Genomic DNA, 14,372 nt, shown 5'->3' on the forward strand with positions numbered 1-14,372 from the left:
ATAATTGTTACACACATTTGCTAGATTATAATATACGACCATGAGTCCCTTAGAAGGTTCCCTACCTTACTAACATAAAGTGGGTAGATGACTGGTGACACTGGAAATATGAACAGTAGTGAAAGTTATTTTAAACTATGTACAAAATACTAGACACAAAATAACACCAAAATCAGAACTGGAGTGTTTTTATTAACACTGGATCTACACCAGGGAACCACAATAGAGAAATGAACAACTCAATTGGCAAATGTTATTTTGGTACATGTCGTTGCTATGGCAATTGTACAATATACTGAGAGGTATGTCATAATAATAAGAGCCACTCTAACTTTCAATTTTTACAGTAAAATGAACTTAAAAGATGATGACACTATATATGTTTCAGCAGGGATTGAAAAATAAGTAGATTCAATCGTGAAATGAACACATACATGCTTCTGAGTAAATGTGAGGTACGCTGCATCAATAATGACTTTTCTAACTACTAATGTCTATGGTTAATACTTGTCTTTATTAATGACTCCATAGATGTTGATATAATAGCCCTCCTTTTTATTATGATCATAAGTGGACACAAATACCTACCTGAATGGGAGATTCGTTACCAGACCATTGATATTATGATCGCCAGATAGCTGCGGTTAACACTACCGCATACGGACACTGTTTCCATGGTAACGAAACAGTATATTACACTGAGAGTACGGCTGGACCGCCCCAATGCCCTGACGAAGTCACGCTACAGTGACGAAACGCGTCGGTGGGCGTGTCCTAGAGGCGCTCAATGTTGTTCATAGGAACTACGGCTTGTTACTTTAGTTCAAATGATTGCTAACTATAGCGATTTATACTTTATGTATAATCTTTAGCCCACAACAGTACTGGCTCTATGTGTATAATGAGCGCTTTATATTGTGTGTAACACATAGAGATATTGGATTTCTAAGTACTGGGTATAAAATGACTATGATCATCGTTTGTAACTACTCATAATGATATATATTTAGTATACAGATGAATCATTGATGAACTTTTGTGTTACACAGTGACGATTGGTGACACACTGTATCTATTTATAAACGCATACAAGCCATTTAGAGTGAATCTTGAGCAAGTTGTGGAAATACAAGCATGCTGTATGACATCCAGATTAACTGAGTGATTTTTGGTTATGAATGTGACGATAAGATACAGGGCATTTATTTAGCAATCGGCTGACTGGGTTCAATCCCAGCAGTACGCAGGCAGGAGGACGCCTTTGAGCGCATAGTCTGTGTGATTTGTGTGATTGGATAAATCCCTGTACATTCTTCTGCTCACTTAATTCTGTCTCCTGTGTTTCAGCAATAGAGCCTCTAGGGCACACAGCCCTTTTTAATGTTTTTAACCTTGTTGGATCATCCCTAAGTGAATATTTAGGAGTGGATGGTGATTACCCACTTCTTTAATTTGATCCAATGTGATCATTTTGTTCGTTACAGCATATTTGTTAAATAAAGTGTTTATTTTTAACCCCTCTTCTTACATAGTGGCACCAGTGACTTCCCACTGACTCTGTGACATAGTGACACCAGTGACATCCCACTGACTCCATCTACCCAAGCAGCCAATGTCTGTGACATAGTGACACCAGTGACGTCCCACTGACTCCATCTCCCCGAGCAGACATGTCTGTGACATAGTGACACCTTTGATGTCCCACTGACTCCATCTACCCGAGCAGCCATGTCTGTGACATAGTGACACCAGTGACTCCCCTCTGACTCTACTCGAGCAGCCATGTCTGTGACATAGTGACACCAGTGACGTCCCACTGACTCCATCTACCCAAGCAGCCATGTCTGTGACATAGTGACACCAGTGACTCCCCTCTGACTCTACCCGAGCAGCCATGTCTGTGACGTCCCACTGACTCCATCTACCGCAGCCATGTCTGTGACAGTGACACCAGTGATGTCCCACTGACTCAGTGACACCAGTGATGTCCCACTGACTCCATCTACCCGAGCAGCCATGTCTGTGACATAGTGACACCAGTGACGTCCCACTGACTCCATCTACCCAATCAGCCAGGTCTGTGACGTCCCACTGACTCCATCTAAAACAGCCATGTCTGTGACAGTGACGTCCCACTGACTCTGTGACATAGTGACACCAGTGACATCCCACTGACTCCATCTACCCGAGTAGCCATGTCTGTGATATAGTGACACCAGTGATGTCCCACTGACTCTGTGGCATAGTGACACCAGTGACGTCCCACTGACTCCATCTACCCGAGCAGCCATGTCTGTGACATAGTGACACCAGTGACTTCCCACTGACTCTGTGACAGTGACATCCCACTGACTCATCTACCCGAGCAGCCATGTCTGTGACGTCCCACTGACTCCATCTAAAACAGCCATGTCTGTGACAGTGATGTCCCACTGACTCTGTGACATAGTGACATCCCACTGACTCCATCTACCCGAGCAGCCATGTCTGTGATATAGTGACACCAGTGATGTCCCACTAAGTCTGTGGCATAGTGACACCAGTGACGTCCCACTGACTCCATCTACCTGAGCAGCCATGTCTGTGACATAGTGACACCAGTGACTTCCCACTGACTCTGTGACATAGTGACACCAGTGACGTCCCACTGACTTCATCTACCCGAGCAGCCATGTCTGTGACATAGTGACACCAGTGACGTCCCACTGATTCTGTGACAGTGACATCCCACTGACTCATCTACCCGAGCAGCCATGTCTGTGACATAGTGGCACCAGTGACTTCCCACTGACTCCATCTACCCAAGCAGCCATGTCTGTGACATAGTGACACCAGTGACGTCCCACTGACTCCATCTCCCCGAGCAGCCATGTCTGTGACATAGTGACACCTTTGATGTCCCACTGACTCCATCTACCCGAGCAGCCATGTCTGTGACATAGTGACACCAGTGAGTCCCCTCTGACTCTACCCGAGCAGCCATGTCTGTGACATAGTGACACCAGTGACGTCCCACTGACTCCATCTACCCAAGCAGCCATATCTGTGACATAGTGACACCAGTGACTCCCCTCTGACTCTACCCAAGCAGCCATGTCTGTGACGTCCCACTGACTCCATCTACCGCAGCCATGTCTGTGACAGTGACACCAGTGATGTCCCACTGACTCTGTGACACAGTGACACCAGTGATGTCCCACTGACTCCATCTACCCGAGCAGCAATGTCTGTGACGTCCCACTGACTCCATCTACCACAGTGACGTCCCACTGACTCTGACATAGTGACACCAGTGACGTCCCACTGACTCCATCTACCCGAGCAGCCATGTCTGTGACATAGTGACACCAGTGACTCCCCTCTGACTCTACCCGAGCAGCCATGTCTGTGACGTCCCACTGACTCCATCTACCGCAGCCATGTCTGTGACAGTGACACCAGTAACGTCCCACTGACTCCATCTACCCGAGCAGCCATGTCTGTAACATAGTGACACCAGTTACGTCCCAATGACTCTGACATAGTGATGTCCCACTGACTCCATCTACCCGAGCAGCCATGTCTGTGACATAGTGACACCAGTGACATCCCTCTGACTCTACCCGAGCAGCCATGCCTGTGACGTCGCACTGACTCCATCTACCACAGCCATGTCTGTGACAGTGACGTCCCACTGACTCTGTGACATAGTGAACCAGTGATGTCCCACTGACTTCATCTACCCGAGCAGCCATGTCTGTGACACCAGTGACGTCCCACTGACTCCATCTACCGCAGCCATGTCTGTGACAGTGACACCAGTGACGTCCCACTGACTCTGTGACAGTGACACCAGTAACGTCCCACTGACTCCATCTACCGCAGCCATGTCTGTGACAGTGATGTCCCACTGACTCTGTGACACAGTGACACCAGTAACGTCCCACTGACTCCATCTACCCGAGCAGCCATGTCTGTGACATAGTGACACCAGTGACGTCCCACTGACTCTGTGACATAGTGACACCAATGACGTCCCACTGACTCCATCTACCCGAGCAGCCATGTCTGTGACATTACTGGGATATCCTGACAGCTATACTGCGGTCTGAGCACCATTCTGTACAGATAAAGTAGTACAGAATATATGTTGTGCGGTCTCTCTTGCAGACATCCCAACCTGCAAAAACTAATTTCAGGGAGGTGGCTTCACCCGCTACTGCGCCGCACCCCCCCCCCAGTTGTATATTGGACACCTTGAAACCATAAATAAGATAGGGACTTATCCATACCCCCCAACTGTCCCGATTTTCGCAGGACAGTCCCGATTTTAGGGGTCTATCCCCCTGTCCCGGGTTGCTAGCCATCTGTCCCGATTTGCCCCAGGCATTAAAAAAAATGTTTTTTTTTTTTTTTTAAATTCTATTGGGCCCATACTCAGAAGCAGCTGACTTTGCTCTCACAGGGCTAGATACCTGTTAGATTCCCTGTGGAAAAGGAATGGTGTGTGGGTTAAGGAGGACTAAGAAGGCTGTATACACTCAGACCACGGGTAATGGTGACCTCTCTAACCTACCTCTGGTAGTGATGATGTCTAACCCCTGGTGATAATACTAGCATGCCTTCAGTTTTATACAATGAGCAGTGCTAATACCAGGGTAACGAACAGTGGCAGCCGCAGACTGCCAGCTAATGTGCTTGCCAACCCCAGGACCCTATACAATGAATTACAGATACCCATATATGATGTAGTGTGTGTGTCTATCTGTATCCATAACTGTGTGTGTGTATCTGTATGTATAAGTGTGTGTCTGCATGTATAAGTGTATATTATGTAGTGTCTGTGTATCTGCCTGTATAAGTGTATGCTATGTAGTGTCTATGTATCTGCATGTATAAGTGTATGCTGCATGTATAAGTATATGCTATGTAATGTGTGTGTGTATCTGCATGTATAAGTGTATACTATGTAGTGTCTGTGTATCTGCCTGTATAAGTGTATGCTATGTAGTGTGTGTATCTGCATGTGTAAGTGTATGCTATGTAGTGTGTGTATCTGCATGTATAAGTGTATGCTATGTAGTGTGTGTATCTGAATGTGTAAGTGTATGCTATGTAGTGTGTGTATCTGCATGTGTAAGTGTATGCTATGTAGTGTGTGTATCTGCATGTATAAGTGTATGCTATGTAGTGTGTATCTACATGTATAAGTGTATGTTATGTAGTGTGTGTGTATCTGCATGTGTAAGTGTATACTATATAGTGTGTGTGTATCTGCATGTATAAGTGTATGCTATGTAGTGTGTGTATCTTCATGTGTAAGTGTATGCTATGTAGTGTGTGTGTATCTGCATGTATAAGTGTATACTATGTAGTGTGTGTATGCTATGTAGTGTATGTATCTTCATGTATAAGTGTATGCTATGTAGTGTGTGTATCTTCATGTGTAAGTGTATGCTATGTAGTGTGTGTGTATCTGCATGTATAAGTGTATACTATGTAGTGTGTGTATGCTATGTAGTGTATGTATCTTCATGTGTAAGTGTATGCTATGTAGTGTGTGTATGCTATGTAGTGTGTGTATATCTGCATGTGTAAGTGTATGCTATGTAGTGTGCTACTGTGCATTTTTGCTGACTTTCAAGGCCAGAATCTAGAATATTAATGGGGAATGCAGAGAGTAGTTTTAAAGAATTTATTATTAAATGTCCAATTAAGATAAAAATATTTAGCAATGCCTTTGCAAAGGCTAATTAAATACATAGCTCACATAGCCATACCAGTGGTTTGAGCTTGTGTTTGATTTGCTGCCTAAGTATATTAAAATATATGTCTTTATTTAGAATTTTATTTATATTACTTTGGTCTTATGATTTTTTAAGCCCCGCCCACCACATTTCAATTTTTTGCCGGGGGGGGGGGGGGGTCCCTCTTTTGAATTTTGAAATGTTTGGAGGTATGACTTATCATTAAAGTAGCTTCCCACTAAAGTCACATAAAAAAGTAGCTTTATTGCACAACCACATACAACAAACCTAGCGCTGCAGAATCTGTTGGCGCGCTACAAATAACCGATAATAATAATAATAAGAATAATAATATTTTCCAGTGATGAATACACTTGTTGAATGCTTAAAGCTATGCTAAACCCAATTTTTTTCTTTCATGATTCAGATATAGAGCATGCCATTTTAAGCAACTTTTTAATGTACTCCTATTATCAATTTTGGATCTCTTGCTAGCTTTATTTAAAAAACAGATTGGTGATGCATAGGAGCCGGCCTATTTTTGGTTGAGAACCTGAGTTATGCTTGCTTATTGGTGGGTAAATGTAAGCTTCCAATAAGCAAGTGCTATCCATGGTGCTGAACCTAAAATGGGCTGGCTGCTAATTTTTACATTCCTGCTTTTGAAATAAAGATAGCAAGAGAACAAAGAAAAATTAATAATTAATAGGAGTAAATTAGAAAGTTGATTAAATATGCTTTGAGGGTTCTATAACGTCCCAGCAACTAAAGGCATTCCTTAGTATTGGGGCCACATTGGATCATGGTACTTGTAGTATCAGGGAGATTGCACTCCATTTGCTGGCATCAAGGAGCCGCTATTACAATCAGGGAGACTCCCTGAACTTCAGGGAGAGTTGGGATGTCTGCTCTTGTTTTTATGGTAGTAAATATTGCAGCCATTGCAGTGTTATTGTGAGGATGGGACCGATACAAAAAGTGTTTGTACAATACAGGGACATTATCCGTGCAGTATTTTCTCTGCTTGTATAAATTCAGTGGGTGAAACAGAACTAAACACTTTATCTAGTATCGTGTGTTTTATTATATTCCAGTAACAACAACTGTGTACACAACGCCGCACGAGAGAATCCCCCATTAGCTTCGCCGCCTCACTCGGCAGTCACACATCTCACTGACAGACCAATCACAACAAAGCCCGCGAAACTGGACCGTGACGTAAGAATGTACAAGCCAGGAGGAAAGGCAAACTCTTTGTCTAGATAGAGAATGGAGCTCGGTGGGCGTGGCTATCTCCTTCCGCGTTTCCCTACTGGCTGCTCGCTCTGCACATCACCTATACGTTCCTAGCTTCAGTCGCCCCAACTCTCCGCGGCACCTGGGGCCCTGCCGTGTGAGCAGAGAGGGGCGGGTCCTCCTCACCTGCCGCCCGGTACAGTCGCTTCCCTAGGGCTCCTATAGATTTGATCGCAGCACGTGACTCGGTGGGCGGGGCTTTTAGGGAGTATTTGGGGTCTCAAAGCCCTCTGTCAGGTGAGTGACGTCACCGCGGTGTGACGTAGAAGTGTGTGTAGCTTGTTATTTACACATTGATGCAGTGTGCATGTAATGACTGATACGCACATATACCTGCTGGGTACACACATTATTACAGACACACGCATACACCTGCTGGGTACACACAACACAAATATATACATGCATTCACCTGCTGAGTACACACATTATTGCACACATAAATACATACACACACTATTATACACATGCACGCTCCTGCTGTGTACACACGTTATCACAGACACAAATATATACATATATACACATTATTTTACATATGCACACACTTCCTGGGTACACACATTAATACATACACACATAAATAAATACATACACACATAATTATACACATGCACACTCCTGGGTACACACATTAATACATACACACATAAATAAATACATACACACATAATTATACACATGCACACTCCTGGGTACACACATTAATACATACACACATAATTATACACATGCACACTCCTGGGTACACACATTAATACATACACACATAAATAAATACATACACACATAATTATACATATGCACACACTTCCTGGGTACACACATTAATACATACACACATAAATAAATACATACACACATAATTATACACATGCACACTCCTGGGTACACACATTAATACATACACACATAAATAAATAAATACATACACACATAATTATACACATGCACACTCCTGGGTACACACATTAATACATACACACACATAAATAAATACATATACACACTCCTGCTGGACACATACACACATTTACACAAATATATACATACACATTATTATACACCTGCTGGGTACACACACTATTGTACACATACACACAAATAAAAATATACACATGCACACTCCTGCTGGGCACATACACACATTAACACAAATATATACATACACATTATTATACACCTGCTGGGTACACACATTTATTGCACACACACACAAATATAAATAAATACATATACACATGCACACTCCTGCTGGGTACACACACATTTACACAAATATATATACCATACATACACACACATGCATACACCTGATGGGTACACACATTAATACAGACACCCAAATAAATACATACACACATTGTTATACACATGCACACTCCTGCTGGGTACACACACATTATCACAGACAAATATATACAGTACATACATACACATTATTACACATACACCTGCTGAGTACACACATTTTACACACACATGCATAAATACATACATATTATTATATTCATATGCACACTCCTGCTGGCTACATAAATATATACACACCTACTGGGTACACAAATTATCACACACATGCACACTCCTACTGGCTACACACATTTATTACACACACAGAAATACATACACACATTATTATACACACATACATAAATAGTATACATACATACACACACATTATCACACACACCTGCTGGGTACACAAATTATCACATACATGCATAAATAAATACATACACACACATGCTGGGTACATAAATACATACACACATTATTATACACACATAATCTCACACATGTATGCATAAATACATACTTACACCTGCTAGGTACACACATTATCACACACATACATAAATATGCACACACCTGCTAGGTACACACATTTTCACACACATGCATAAATAAATGCATACACACACATGTACACCACTGCTGAGTACACACATCTCACACACATACAGATACATAAATACATGCACACACCTGTTGGGTACAACCATATGCACTAATTTTTTTGGTACACTCATCATACGTATAACAAACACTTGCTGGGTACAGATTATCATACACATACACACCTGCTGGGTACACACATATGCACACACCTGCTGGGTACACACATCACACACATGCATACATAAATACAAACATACACGTACACCACTGATGAGTGCACACATTATCTCACACACACACACACACATACAAATATATAAATACATGCACACACCTGATGGGTACAACCATATGCACTAATCTGCTTGGTACACTCATCATACATATAACACACACTTGCTGGGTACAGATTATCATACACATACGCACCTGCTAGTTACACACATTATAATACACATACACACATGCTGGGTACACGCATTATCATACACCTATGCACCTGCTTGGTACACACATTATCATACACACCTGCTGGGTACACACATTATCATACACATACACACCTGCTGGGTACACACATTATCATACACATACACTCCTGCTGGGTACACACATTATCATACACATACACTCCTGCTGGCTACACACATTATTTCACACACAGAAATACATAAATACATACACACATTATTATACACACATTATCCCACACATATACATAAATAGTATACATATACACATTATCACGCACAAATACATACACACACATTATCACACACACCTGCTGGGTACTCAAATTATCACACACATGCATAAATAAATAAATACATACACACACATGCTGCACACCACTGCTGGGTACATCAATACATACACACATTATTATACACATATACATAAATACATACTCACACCTGCTTGGTACACACCTGCTAGGTACACACATTATCACACACATGCATAAATACATACATACACACACATGTACACCACTGCTGAGTACACACATTATCTCACACACACATACAAATACATAAATACATGCACACACCTGATGGGTACAACCATATGCGCTAATCTGCTTGGTACACTCATACATATAACACACACTTGCTGGGTACATATTATCATACACATACACACCTGCTGGGTACACACATTATCATACACATACACACCTGCTGGGTACACACATTATCATACACATGCAAACCTGCTGGGTACACACATTATCATACACATATGCACCTGCTGGGTACACACATTATCATACACACCTGCTGGGTACACACATTATCATACACATACACACCTGCTGGGTACACACATTATCATACACACCTGCTGGGTACACACATTATCATACACATATGCACCTGCTTGGTACACACATTATACACATACACACGTGCTTGGTACACAGATTATCATACACACATGCTGGGTACACACATTATCATACACATATGCACCTGCTTGGTACACACATTATCATACACATGCACACCTGCTGGGTACACACATTATCATACACACCTGCTGGGTACACACACATTATCATACACACCTGCTGGGTACACACACATTATCATACTCATACACACCTGCTGGGTACAGACATTATCATACACATACACACCTGCTGGGTACACACATTCTTACACACATACACTCATCTGCTTGGTACTCACATTATCACACATGCACATATGGTCACACCTGCTGGGTATACACATACACACAGCTGCTGGGTACGCACAAATACATACACGTACTTGCTGGGTTGCACACATATTCACATGCACACACCAGCTGTTTATACACATCACATATACACACTCCATCTCATACACCTTCTGGGTAAACATATACACAAAAATTTGGACATATGCTCTCAAATAAGCATGTACACACCTGCCAGGTACGCACAGATATACATACATACACACTACGGGTATACACATATATACACTGCAAAATGATCACTATTTATAGTTATGTGTTTGAGTAAAATGAACTTTTTTTGTGTTATTTTATAAATCACTGAAAATATTTCTTCCAAATTCCAAATAAAAATATTGTCATTTTCTGCAAATAAATGCTCTAAATGACAACTGGTCAAAATAACAAAAAAGATGTAGTGTTATCAGACCTCGAATATTACAAAGAACAAATTCATATTCATTTTTAAACTACACAATACTAATATTGTAACCTAGCAGGAGTTTAGAAATCAATATTTGGTGGAATAATAATCACAGCTTTCTTGCGTCTTTGCATGCTCTCCATCAGTCTTTCACATTGCTCTTTAGGTGACTTTATTCTGTTCCTGGGGCAAAAATTCAGGCAGCTCGGCTTTGTTTGAGGGCCTTTGACCGTCTATCTTCCTCTTGATCACATTCCAGAGCTTATCGATGGGGTTCAGGTCTGGAGATTGGGCGGCCATAACAGGGTCTTAATCTTTTGGTCCTCCATCCACACCTTGATTGACCTAGCTATGGGGCATGGCACTTTGTCCTGCTGAAAAAAAACTCCTCAGGGTTGGGGAACATTGTCAGAGCCAGAACGATAAGCGCCGATCCTCTGCCTGGCATATTCATCAATTGATTGACAGGTTACTCATCTGCAATCCACCAATCGTTCCCCTCCCCCCGGGGCGTTCAGCCCCTTTGTACAAACGTCACGCTTGGGGGGGGGGGGCAACGCTTAGTGTATTGCAGATGAGTCCTCTGTCAAGAAATTGATGAATATGGAGGGCGGAGGAACGGTGCTTATCGTTCTGGCATTACAAGGTACAAATCTCAGAAGATAAGTATATACTATTTGATGAATGAAAGTCTCATTCATTTTTTCAATTCTATCCTATGACTTGAGCGACTATGCTCAAGTTTACATTAACTTTAAAGGGACATAAAACCCAAACAATTTCTTTCATGATTCAGAAAGAGCGTGCAATTTCAAACAACTTTCCAATTTACTTATATTATTTAATTTGCTTTCTTCTATTGTTATCCTTTGCTGAAAGGTTTTTCTAGGCTGATTGGTGGCTGCATATATACACCGATTGCCATTGGCTCCCCATGTGTTCGGTTAGAAACCAGTAGTGCATTGCTGCTCCTTCAACAAATGATACCAACAGAATGAAGCAAATTTGATTATAGAAGTAAACTGTAAAGTTGTTTAAAATTGTATGTTCTACCTAAATCATAAAAAAAAAATTGGGGTTTCATGTCCCTTTAAAGGACATCATAGTGGAAAAATGGCACACTCTCATTTTTTAGAACTTTACAGTTGTTTTCACTATTGACGCTGCAACTTTATATGTTAACCCCTGCAATGGTCTCAAACACATAGTTAAAGTACTGCTTGAGTGCCAAAGACAACTACTGGCCTTGAACAGAAATGGCAGCTGAGCCAATCAGCAGTGGCACACAGTCGTCTGGGCCTTGTGATTGCTACTGCTGGTTGGTACCTTTAGCTTTACACCTTTGCAGGGGTTACACACAGAGTTGCTGCACCGGCAGTGCTATTATTGCATATTTTAACTAATTAGAGCATGCCATTTTTTATTTACATTGCCTGTAATGGTCTCATGCATCTTGTGAAGTGAGTAACAGCTCAGTGTTAGATGTGAGTATGTCATTGGTGAGTAACAGCTCAGTGTTAGATGTGAGTATGTAATTGGTGAGTAACCGCTCAGTGTTAGATGTGAGTATGTCATTGGTGAGTAACCGCTCAGTGTTAGATGTGAGTATGTCATTGGTGAGTAACCGCTCAGTGTTAGATGTGAGTATGTCATTGGTGAGTAACAGCTCAGTGTTAAATGTGAGTATGTCATTGGTGAGTAACCGCTCAGTGTTAGATGTGAGTATGTCATTGGTGAGTAACAGCTCAGTGTTAGATGTGAGTATGTCATTGGTGAGTAACAGCTCAGTGTTAGATGTGAGTATGTCATTGGTGAGTAACCGCTCAGTGTTAGATGTGAGTATGTCATTGGTGAGTAACCGCTCAGTGTTAGATGTGAGTATGTCATTGGTTAGTAACCGCTCAGTGTTAGATGTGAGTATGTCATTGGTGAGTAACCGCTCAGTGTTAGATGTGAGTATGTCATTGGTGAGTAACCGCTCAGTGTTAGATGTGAGTATGTCATTGGTGAGTAACCGCTCAGTGTTAGATGTGAGTATGTCATTGGTGAGTAACCGCTCAGTGTTAGATGTGAGTATGTCATTGGTGAGTAACCGCTCAGTGTTAGATGTGAGTATGTCATCGGTCAGTCCAAAGCAACTGCAGTGCGCTGGGAACAGACTTTTGGAGGGCAGTGGAAAGCACTATAGACAGCAGTGTCCTCTTCACTTTCTAAAGGCAGAATGAGACGGTATGCTGAGTAGTGTATATGTTTGTTTACCAACTTTATTTCTCTGTTCCCTTAACCTGCCGACTAATATGTTTGTGCCACTCAGTTTACTTTCATTTTCTAACAAAACCTTTGGTTTGAAGCACAACTAACAGAAGGACAAATACTTACGGCATCTTCCAGGGAACTTTTAGCGTTCTTGCACACTAAGTGCTCGACAAACCCAGGCACTAGGGAAGACGCTTGCTCCTTAAAAATAGGCTCTGGCGCCCTGGATTAGAGTCCACAAGACACCCACGGTTGCTCCTACTTCCTTATGCTGGCCACACATAAAATTTAGCTTGGGTTGGTTGGATCATTTTTAGGCCTTGCAGCTGTGGATTACAAAATTACCTTTTTTGTGTTATGTTATATAGACTGGCTCCCGCCTAGATTTTAAAGGGATACTAAACCCAATTTTTTTTCTTTCATGAGTCTGATTATCAGATACAGCAGCAATTTTAAGCAACTTTCTAATTTACTCTTTCTTTGTTCTCTTGGTATCTTTATTTGAAAAAGCAAGAATATAAGGTTAGGAGCCGGTCCATTATTGGTTGAGCACCTGGGTAGCACTTGCTGATTGATGGCTACATTTAGCCACCAATCGGCAAGCGCTACCCAGGTGCTAAACAAAAAACGGGATGGCTCCTAAGCTTGCATTCTTGTTTTTTTCAAATAAAGATACCAAGAGAACGAAGAAAAAACTAATAATAGGAGTAAATTAGAAAGTTGCTCTATCTGAATCATGAAATACTTTTTTGGGGTTTTATGTCCTTTTTAAGTAAATGTATGCCAAGACCTGAGCACAGTTGGGCATTTGTTTATTTACAAGTTTCTGTCTTCTACAAACAAATTATTCTCATGTATTCATTTGAGTTCATGAACAAAATGACCTAGAAAAATATTTGATGTAAATTCATAATACAAACATTGCAAGCGAGAACCTGACAACATGCATAGTAGCCCTGCATGCAAAAGACACTGCTTCCTATCTAAAGAACACAAAACCAAGCTGCTTCCTGTTGCAGTCATTACTGTTTTGTTAAACGTATTCT

The 14,372-nt window shown here is 41.6% G+C and overlaps 1 protein-coding gene across 1 annotated transcript in view; it reads left to right on the plus strand.

Moving 5' to 3' along the window:
• Window positions 1–7,019: 7,019 nt before the first annotated feature.
• Window positions 7,020–14,372, plus strand: part of CASP2 (caspase 2) — a 119,856-nt gene continuing 112,503 nt past the window's right edge. Inside the window, exon 1 of the mRNA XM_053692780.1 lies at window positions 7,020–7,259. The gene's annotated coding sequence lies outside the window, so the exon portion shown is untranslated. The remainder of the gene's footprint in view (window positions 7,260–14,372) is intronic.

This window comes from Bombina bombina, chromosome 9, assembly GCF_027579735.1.
Source record: "Bombina bombina isolate aBomBom1 chromosome 9, aBomBom1.pri, whole genome shotgun sequence".
NCBI lineage: Eukaryota > Metazoa > Chordata > Amphibia > Anura > Bombinatoridae > Bombina > Bombina bombina.